Genomic DNA, 10,426 nt, shown 5'->3' with positions numbered 1-10,426 from the left:
GATCTCAGCTTCAGCCAGCTGGCTGTTGGCAAATCGAGTTTGCTAAGCTACTCCTGCTTTGTTGTTCTGACTGAAAGAGCACCGTCATAGGCAAGAGGAGCAGAGAAAATACAAAACAAAGAATCACACTCAGCAGGCATTGTTGATAATGCACCACTGAAATATCAAAGGACGCAATTTTTAATCAAAATGTTGATTTTCATCATTTTGAACGAGTTTTGTCAAACAAAAAGTTTTCTAGTGGTTAATTCGAAGTTTTAGCGGATACACAATTATTTTTGATTCTGATATCCAGAATGGACTATTTCCTTCACATTAACAGGACAACCACAACGTTAGGACGTTTTACCTACGTTATTGCGTTGCAAATAAATATATTTGCGTTTGGTTTCATGCCACTTCGATACGCTTTTCTCCATTATTTCGGACATTTTTGAGGATGGTGTCTTCTAGGATTGTGATACTCCTCCACTGAAAGCCAGTCGAGTGGCATCAGCGGCGATGCGCGATGAGTCATTTAATTCCATAGTTAGAGACTCAAAGTCCATCCAACTATTCGCCTTCTTGATTCAATTGACCTCCGAGCAGTTTGCTCAGAGCACAAATTATTATGGCAAATACCATCCATTTCGTATAGCTCCGTGTCCATTCACTTGCGTACAGCCCGATTGAGCTGCACCTTTACGTTTTATCACAGATAGGTTAAGAGGCATTTTCGTCTTATCTCATGGTCTCAAATATCAATAAAACAGAAGCTTTTTGCCAAATTCATCCGCAATCGAGCTTAGGCGAAACGTTCTGCTATAGTGGAGTTCTAGCAAAATAACGTTGCTTTCATTGATTTTAGCCCTATGACGATGGACGGAAATACCTGCATATCTAATTGAGAACAAGCAAATCAAAACAGTAAATTCGATATTCATTTGCGAAATCAAATCAAGGTCACTATGGTTGAATCATGTTGATCACAAAAGCTGAGTGGGATAACAGCGCCTTCTGCGTACTATTACTTATGCTTATTCTGTTGTAGGGTGCCCAGAGATCAAAGAACGAACGCCTTTCAGTAAATATATATTTGAATCGGCACAATTTTTAAAATAATACGGGGTGGGGTAATCAGTTATTACAGCAAGGCCTTCGATTTTATTAAAAATTCTACACACATTACTGGAGTTCGTTTAAAGAAGCATTTTTCTCTTTATTTTAGATATTTTTAAACGGCGTTCAAAATAATCTGTCAATACATGCCACATACATTCCATCAATACCCAACCTCGGAAGGCTTGATACGCAGGATAACGGGGACACTCGTACACGGAAGATACACCTCAGTTGACGAGCCGTCACTAGCCCGGCGGGTCCGTCGTAGTGCAAGTTGGCGGCGTCAGATGACTGATCGATTCCCACTCGGCCAACGGATTACATGATAGATTCTCCCGAGTGCCGAGTTCAAAATCAGATCGTTCGGATTGCCTACAAATGAAAAAAATGTTCGTATGAAAATGTTGGTTAAGCTCAACGCGGCTCTCACCAATTTCATTATAAACGAATGCATCCGTCTGAACATCGCTCGCTAAACTTGTGTGTTTCGCAGCACCGCACCGGACGTTGTAGGGACTTGGCCACTAGCCAATCTGGGCCGTTCCCACGCGGGACATCACATCCGTTGGCCAGCAGGGCATGGGCGCTGAGGAGTACTTTGTCACCTCCGGCGCGCGTAGCTGATGGCGATTAATAAGTACGCGGTACAGTCGATTCCTTGGGCCACTAACTGGCGGGCATTTCATGCTCTTGGTTGCGTGGTCGCAATCCACGATCACCACTGGAAGTTCTTGTTCCGATGGTTCGCTTCCTCCAGAATGTGTTTAATCAGCGACGAGCAGCCGTAGGTGAGAATGAGCGTCGCCGTCGTAAATCTTTTCTTGGACCGAAATGCTGATCGCCTCCTCAGCTTTCTCGATCTGATCCCGGACGTGGTATCAATTACTTCCTGAAGAAATACCTTTTGCTATGGGGTAAAAGAGACACATATAAAAAAGTAAAAAAGTCCTATTCCATTGGGTATACTCACATCAAGTCCGGGGTTCAGTTGCCTGGTATACATCTTTATGTATTTCAGTGCATTGAGTTGGACGAAAGGGTCAGCACTTTTGCAGAAAAGTTATGTTGCAGGAAATTTCTTCAGCCGGGAAAATTCTTTTCTCGGAGGCGTCTCATAATCGTTGATCATTTGCATTAAAGCTTTCAGAAAGGCCAAACAGCGAGCCTTGGATCCGGCCGTGACGCCTTCGGCATGAAGACCAAGCTTCGTTATTGCGGGATGCAGCTGGCTGGAATTGACAATTTCGAAGCGGCAACTTTTTCGTGTAGAGGTGGTTGAATGGTTTGACCATTGCGTTCTGCTGTGGCGAGTCGTAGCTTTAACGGTTTCTTCGCCTGTTTGCTAGAGGGTGGAGTAGTTTCTTTTTGCCACTGGTATCTGCATGGTAGAAGATTCGCACTGGATTTCACGGCAGGGGCAGCCTTTACGCCTGAACTTCAGCCTTGGCAGCTCTTGGGCTTCCTGTATGGCTCGGCGTTCGGCTTTTGATTTGTCGGTTTATTGGCGGGTTTTGGTTTGGCCAAATCAGGGTTTTGATTCGAACTGCGCTTTACGCTCGAGCTTTGCTAAGTTGCTTGGTGGATTGAGCTGGTAAACCAACCGCAGGTTGGGCATTTGCTGGTGGATCTGATATGTGCAATTTGTCGAGCTTTTCAGAGAGACTTAATCCGTACTTGACTTTTAACGGGCGTGAGTTCTTGTAGCCCACAGGTTTAGGGCTTATCTTTCCCTTTACCCTTCGTTGCGCTCGCAGCTTTTGCCCTTCTCGTTTGCCATCACTTCTTCACGGGACTTTTCTTCTTTAGGAGAATTCATGCTTTCTTTAGAGTTTTTGCTGAATCAACGACAAGGATCTTTTGGGAAAATGTCGTCCAATGCTATATCTTGAATTCCTGCAGACGTGTCTTTTTCTTGGCGTGGTACTAGTTTAGGCGTTTGGACTCGATTCACCTTTCGCGGTACCGCATTATTCTCAAGGTATAATTCCCAGGCGTTGAAACAAATCTTCCAATCAGATATTATAAATAACAGAAATTGTTGCTTTGGGCTTTTCTGTGTCAACGGTGAAAGCAGGGAATATTCGTTCAGGTTCAATATTCTGAATTGATCGATTTGTATCGAAATTGTTCCGAATTTTTTGTGCAGATGTTCCACTATTACTGGTAGGTTGTAGTTTCTCTCTCTTTTTTAGAACTTTCCGTGCCTCTGCAAATATTTGCGCTTTAGGAAAATATCTTTATAAGAAATCAGCTGCATTCTTGATAATTTGTTTCTGTTTCTTTCCTTGCGCTTTCGTTGGCGTTTACTTGGATTCCTATTCACATACCGGTTTGATCGGTCTGAGATAGCTGATGAAAGTTTTTCCTTATTTGTTTTCTCGATTCTTTCGGAGAGGCAGCACCATGAACCGGTTCTTCCTTAGATATGTAGATGCTGTCTTGGTTTATGCTTTCGCGGACGTCGTTTCTGGAAAGTATTAGAAGTTATGTTAAGGTCAATTGAAATATGTAGAAATACATTCAGTAACATTTCTGAATAAGCAATTAGTGCTAGCATGATAATCCATTTTTATAACAAAATCTAATTTACCTAAAATATGAAATAGATGTAGAAATGTAGAGGAAACTGTGGTGTTACAAGACAAACAATAGACAAAACATGTGATGCAGAGAAAGACTCGATTGCTAGAAATTGTGTACCGAGTTCAACATCATCTAGTTGGATCCCAGACTCGAATAACTATTTAAAGAGTCTTTAATTAAATAAATAAAATAATAAATAGTTGGATAGTGTAGACTGTAGAGTGTGGCCTAGTAAACGAGATCAGGCCCAAAACTTCTCAATTCAGGATTTTTTTGGCGTTCGGTTCAAGATCTTAAAATGGTGATGCAAATTGGCTTTTCTTGGCCGTGTGGTAAGATGTGTCGATTTTTGATTCCAGGTACGGTCTAGAAAATTTTTCGGGTTGGAAATTTTCTCGACTTCCTGGGCATGAAAAGCCTCGTGTTAGTCTCGTGATATTCGAATGCAAAAATGGTAACAGCTTATCTCTCATTAATAACTGAAGTGGTTAATGAACATGGGATGTAATGTCAATAAAATAAAGGCACTTTTGGAAAAGTCCAATCGTCATTTCACGATTCACAGTGATTTACCTCAGCGACGACTTGACTGTTTTAATGCCGTTTCTCGGCCAAATAAATATCGGCGTTCACATTACCGACGTAGTCCGCTTCTACGGTTGGCTATTAGATTTCTGGACTGATATCTTCGCCATAAAGGACTTAATTGATATCGCATACCAGATCCATAGACGAGTAAAGATTTCTGTTTTAATTCTTGTTCGGTCAGATTAATACCTGAACATAGCCGATTCAACCAACTTCTCCTGACATCAGCACCGGAATCTCCAGAACTGTGTGGAGGGTATTCGAGGACGAGATCCCGGTCGAGCTTCTCAACACGAAGTAGACAGCTCCATCAATCAATCCACCACATTATCCAGAAAAGCATGAGAGGATGAAGAACTGCCTGCTGGCTGGTTGAATGGCCTTATGCCCAATATATAAGAAAGAACAGACTAGATTGTACCCAATTACAGAGATCACGCTTCTGAACTCGGCGTACAAAATCCTGTCCGTATCCTGTTTAGGACTGAGACGCTTGAGAGTCCTTCGTCGAATACCAGGCAGTTTTTGTGAGACCGATCAACGACGGATCAGATGTTTAGCCTGCGGATGATCCTTGATATATTCCGGTAGTACAACGAAGACTCACCATCTGCTGATTGTTTCAAAGAACGTACGATTGCGTGGAGAAATGAGCTTTGGCAGATAATGTTCGAAAATGGTTTCCAGCACGATTAGACTGATGTCAGAGGCTTCGCGTCCATATTACCCAACTGTACTGCACAGGTAGCAATTTTATGCCATTTAAACTCTCGATAGATTTCTTGTCATTCTTATACAAATATATACTTGGATTAAGTTACAATAGGTATATATATATACAATGCAGGTTTTTTACAGGCAATTGATATGAGGCAACTGAAATGCTGCGATGGAGCGCATTATTTTACTCACGATAAATACCGAAACGACGCACCGCCATATGTTGTCCATCACGTGACTTCAGCCAAGAACGGTTTCATGCATCATCAGGGATTCAAATTTGCTTTTCGATGGACCAAACAAACAGACGTAACACTAGAAATTTCCATCGACCATGACTTCAACGATCAATTTGAATTTGATTGTGTGCGTTTCACAACTAGAGCGCTAGCGTCGTAATCCTTCGAGTTTGACATTTCTATTGCGCTTCTGGTGACAATGTCTCGAAAATGTTTCGTGTAACATGCTCAAAGATGGTGGTAGAAGATTGGACGATGGATTTTTCAGAAAAATGTTCAAGCTTTACGTCGCTTGTCTGCTTAAACGATTGCATTTGCCTTTTTAACCCACTAATTTTTAGCTAATTTGGATGTAAATTGAATGAGCACGCGGTTTGAAGTTTGTATGAAAATTGCTATGAAAACATTAACTTTCATGGAAAACCGTTCCCTAACGCTTCCCTTTAAGCTTTAACGACATATGAGTATATCGCAAAATAAGAATTTTACAGATGTCTTTTGTTTGCGAAACGATTTGATGCTCACAGAAAAGTTATTAGAAATATTGAATCGTGGAAATTCAATTTAACATGTAAAAGAATAACTAAATATCAATAGAAGCATTTTTGTTTTCTTCATATCTTTGCTTCCAAACGAGAAATCACTTCGCAACAACAACAATTTTTTTTTAAATTTAGGGGGATTATCAAAATGGCAAATGCAATCGTTTAAGCACAGACAAACAGACGTAACAGCTTGAAAATTTTTCTGAAAATCCATCATCACACCTCACTCACCATCTTGCGAGCATGTTCACGAAACGATGTTTCGTGGACATCGTCACCAGAAGGCGCTGGGTGAAATGTCAAACCGGAAGGATAACGACACTAGCGCATCTAGTTGTGAATTGCCTAATCAATCAAATTCAAATTGATCGTTGAAGTCATGGTCGATGATATTTTCTCTAGTATTACGTCTGTTTGTCTGTGGTTTAAGCATCGGGGGGCAAAAAAGTCAAAGTTTGAATCACTCTAATGCATCATACACGCATTATTTTGTATGTGTAGGTCTCCCGCTTTAACCGCAATCGGTGATATATAGGTAGCCAAGGCGTTTATCGTTAGCAGTGCACGGTTTGGTTTGGTGCCGATGCAGAAAAGCACATCGGTTTGGTGCCTACTAGGGATCCTATATTAAGAGATGTGCGAATACTTTTCCAGACGATTTAGCAACGCTGTTACTTTCGTAAACAAACGCTGCCTTTGCCGTGGCGCAAAATGTTGGAGCTCGAACATGACTTTGCGTATAATGGCATTTTCAGATTTCGTTAACTCGTCCAACAGTGCATTATCACTAAAATAAAAGTAATACAAATGAACAAAGTACCATGCATAAACTAGACTACTTCAACTTGCCAATGTAAAACAAATTGTTTATTCAACAAATCTTTTGTAAAATCTTTTCATTGCAATCACAATCCTTTCGACAACAATAACAATGTTCATTGGCTCAGATTCAAGGCTCTCAATGCTCGATTGGCTCAAGATGGCCGCTTTCGCATATCTCTGAATGTGGGATCCCTAGTAGCCACCAGTGGTACCACCGCTTCAAACAGCGCATGTGCGTTTGGTTGAGCGCCAATCGGAACAAAATAGAAAAAAAGGCGATGATTAAATAAATTTTCTGCCCTCTCAAAGCGTTCCATGGTGAAAATCCGGTTTTGAATAAACACATCGGATCAAAAGCGTTAACATTTCATATTGATTGGGATTTTGGTCTTTGATGAATTTTTCGTCAAATCCAATATCCAAATATTTAGGGGCTATTCGTATACCATGTGGACATCTTAGGAGTGGGTAGGAAGAATGTCCATGGTTCACAAATTATATGCATCTCGAGATAAATTAATACTGCGGCTTCCTGCTGGTTGCTTCTCAGATAACGCAGAGTCACTAAACAACAGTGTCAATGAAAATCTCTCCCACCATATGCACTTGCCATGATAAACACTTCCATGTACTCAGTGACTCCGTTTACCTCCTTTCTTACAATCGAACACTGCTGTCATTTCGTGAAAAGCACGTGGTTTTGTTCTGAGCAGCAAAATTTGCCTATCTTATAACACGACGCTATCTTGATGTTTTACCTTCACGTCGAGCCTGCGAGTGTAAGACCGCCGCAGTATTCTAGAAAAGATATATGCGAGAAAGAGAAAATTCTAATTTTGCGGGCAAGAAGAAGAAGCAGACTGAGTGTCAAACTTAAAATGGCATCACTGTAGAAAGTGTTGATATTTCTTGATATCAAGAAGATTGAGGAATCTAAAATGTTTCAAAATAACATAAATATATGACAAAATACCTTCAAAAGTACCTAAACTTGTTTAAAATAGCGGCATAAACACTGTTTAAAGTTGCATATTCTCGTTGATTTCAATAATCACCCACAAAAATAAACCAAAATTTTCCGTTAACAAGTGATTTGACGTTTCAGGAACAGCTTTCCGACAGTCGACCGTCGGAACCCGGTTCGAATTTCACTTCCGCAATAAGCGGAAATAATGAAAATGCATGATCAGATCAACTGATGGAGGGAAGAACACTCTAAACTGTTCGACATCTGTCCACGTGTTATGAAACACGCTCTTCGGAAAAAAATTCATCAAAGGAATAAACTAAAATAGAATAATCAATAATTAAGAACGTTTAGATATAAACTTTTTGACAGACCCCATTTTTTCTGATATGACGTACAACTTACATATGTGTATTAGCGTCTAATCATTCTTAAAAGTGGCGTAGCCACAGAATTGGTTTGACATAAAATCCTCTAGAGACAAAATTTTTAAATTTTTTTAGAAAGAAAAAACAATTTATACATCCATCCATTTTTACGCTGCCTGCATTGAAGTTTCATGATTGGTACGTGCGTTTGATTACCTCTCTGTATCGATCAGCTGTTGTGAATCCTCTCAAAACTCTCACGTGTTTCAACTTCGAGTTGAAAGAATCCTTTTCGGTATCATATTACAGATCAAAATCTTTTTACCAGCAATAATAGATCTAAATTATGATGAAGATATGTTAAGTAATTTGACATTATTTAATGAAATTATGGAAAGTTTAACTAATAAGAACATACGATCCATTGTATCTTTCGATTATTAAATGAGAAATGTTTGTACGATTGGTGTGAATGATGATAAACTTAATATTCATACACTAATTGAATAATTTATTTGCGAAATTATGAAAATGGTGTATCGAACCATGATAGTTGATGCTTGAATCGTGTTTGTGGAAGCCGTAAGGTAGGCAATTATTTTGGTAATGTGCAGCAAAACGACTTCATTCAAAACTACATGACGTTTTAGGTTGTGGGAGGGTACACTGAACTCAAACATCAGCATCTTAATATATGATTTGTCATTCCTCGCTTTCAAACAGCATCCTTCCGTTTTCATATGAAAATATACGAATGAGCAATCGTCAAGATATTGGATAGATATCATCAATTTTGAGGTGTTATATTTCGATTACTGAACACGTCATCATCTAATTTCAGATGTTGTTCACGGTGTTCAGAATGTTTCTGTAGCGAATGTTATAATTCAAGAAAATTTTCAAAACGACTTATCTGCTTTTGTAGTAAAGATTCAACGACGATTTGACGAATCTGATGCTCTCACCGCAAACCAACGATCAACAGGTAGCGGAATCCCTCTACTGCAATGATGGTAATTTAATGAATAACAGACTAAATAATGTTCATACCTATAACGATAATCATCTGATTTCAGTAGGATTTTCTGTTGCATGTATTTATGCCATGACCACCTTCTCAACAATATAGACATCGCCTTCATTGAAGCCATAATCCCTTAGAATGCCATCCTAATTTAACTATCGTTCGGGCCAGTAAAAATTTGATGAAAGTGTTTGATTAGCGTATTGATACATGGATATGGCAAGTTAAGGAAAACTATTTGAAGAAATATGTATACTAATGAAAGATTTTATCTTTTACAGAAACTGAGAGGTCTCAACCATAATCTTTATTATAAAACCGGATACTGCGTGGCGCTATATATACAGGATGCACGTTACGGATCTTTCGGAGAAAATATTTGGTTGTGGGCGCAACTCGTATTTTATGGGAATGCCAATCGATCAATATTTTTCAGACTGCTTCTGTTTGTGTCGAATAACGGGCATTTCAGCCAAAAGTAAGAACGATGCAAGCACAGTTCCAGCACAATTCGAACTCGGCTGCAATGAAGGAGACGAAAATTTCACCAAGTGCGAGGACGGGACGGAGTTTATCACTGTCAATATTCGCGGACAGTAGCCACGATCAGAAATCGGAAAATAATTATCAAGAACGGTATGGTCGACTTGCACCTGAAGACGAGTAGCTTACCAAATCGGCTGAGTGTGAGAGTGCTAAAGCAATACGTATATGATAACTTGCGATCCCTAAAATCAGAGTCTCGGCTGCTGCCAATTTATGGAATACAAGTGATCTACCAATCTATAATGCCTTCATTTTTGTGTTTAATTTTAAATTCACATATCGTTATTTGATTATAAAACATATATGATGATAAATATATAAAACATTTAATTTATAAGGTTTGTTTTTTCTTCATTACAAGATCCAGATATCAACTAATATAAAAGTATTCTTCACTTGCTTCAAACTGATATATATTTAGCAAAGATGTTTCGATCATTTGAAAACTGTAGTAAATTCATTCGACATAATCCAACAAATCACCCATGAGAATTGGTAAAAACATATGGTTAATGGATGATTTCATTTGTATACTTGTCTTTCAACATTGATGTGAAGTCGGATGAGAATCATCCGCAATGTGAATGATGATCTTGTGGGCAAGTGAATCGTTTTCAGTCACATTCAGGATGATATTTTGGCTCTGTACTTGTCTGAGCGTTAAGGACTTTATAAATTTCAGAACCTACCATACATGCTGCAGCATTACTAGAGGTTTGGTGTGGGTGACAATGGTTAAGTTTAGCTTATGTAATTTTCGAATGAAACTTAACCGCTAGTGGATTAACCTATTTTTACAGAATTCTCACAACCTAATTGCAAACATCGGATATTCTATCCGCACTTCGTTTGCTTTCTCAAGTCTGGTATTATTGAGAATGTTTTAATTTTAGAGTTTCTACCATAGGTAACGTAGTGCCTAA

At 39.2% G+C, this 10,426-nt stretch overlaps 1 pseudogene; it reads right to left on the bottom strand.

Moving 5' to 3' along the window:
- Positions 1 to 1,261: 1,261 nt before the first annotated feature.
- Positions 1,262 to 3,306, bottom strand: LOC134214561 (translation initiation factor eIF-2B subunit delta-like; annotated as a pseudogene).
- Between the last annotated feature and the right edge of the window lie 7,120 nt (positions 3,307 to 10,426).

This window comes from Armigeres subalbatus, chromosome 2 (assembly GCF_024139115.2).
Source record: "Armigeres subalbatus isolate Guangzhou_Male chromosome 2, GZ_Asu_2, whole genome shotgun sequence".
NCBI lineage: Eukaryota > Metazoa > Arthropoda > Insecta > Diptera > Culicidae > Armigeres > Armigeres subalbatus.
The sequence above is the reverse complement of the archived record's forward strand: the minus strand, read 5'-3'. Positions and strand labels throughout refer to the sequence as shown.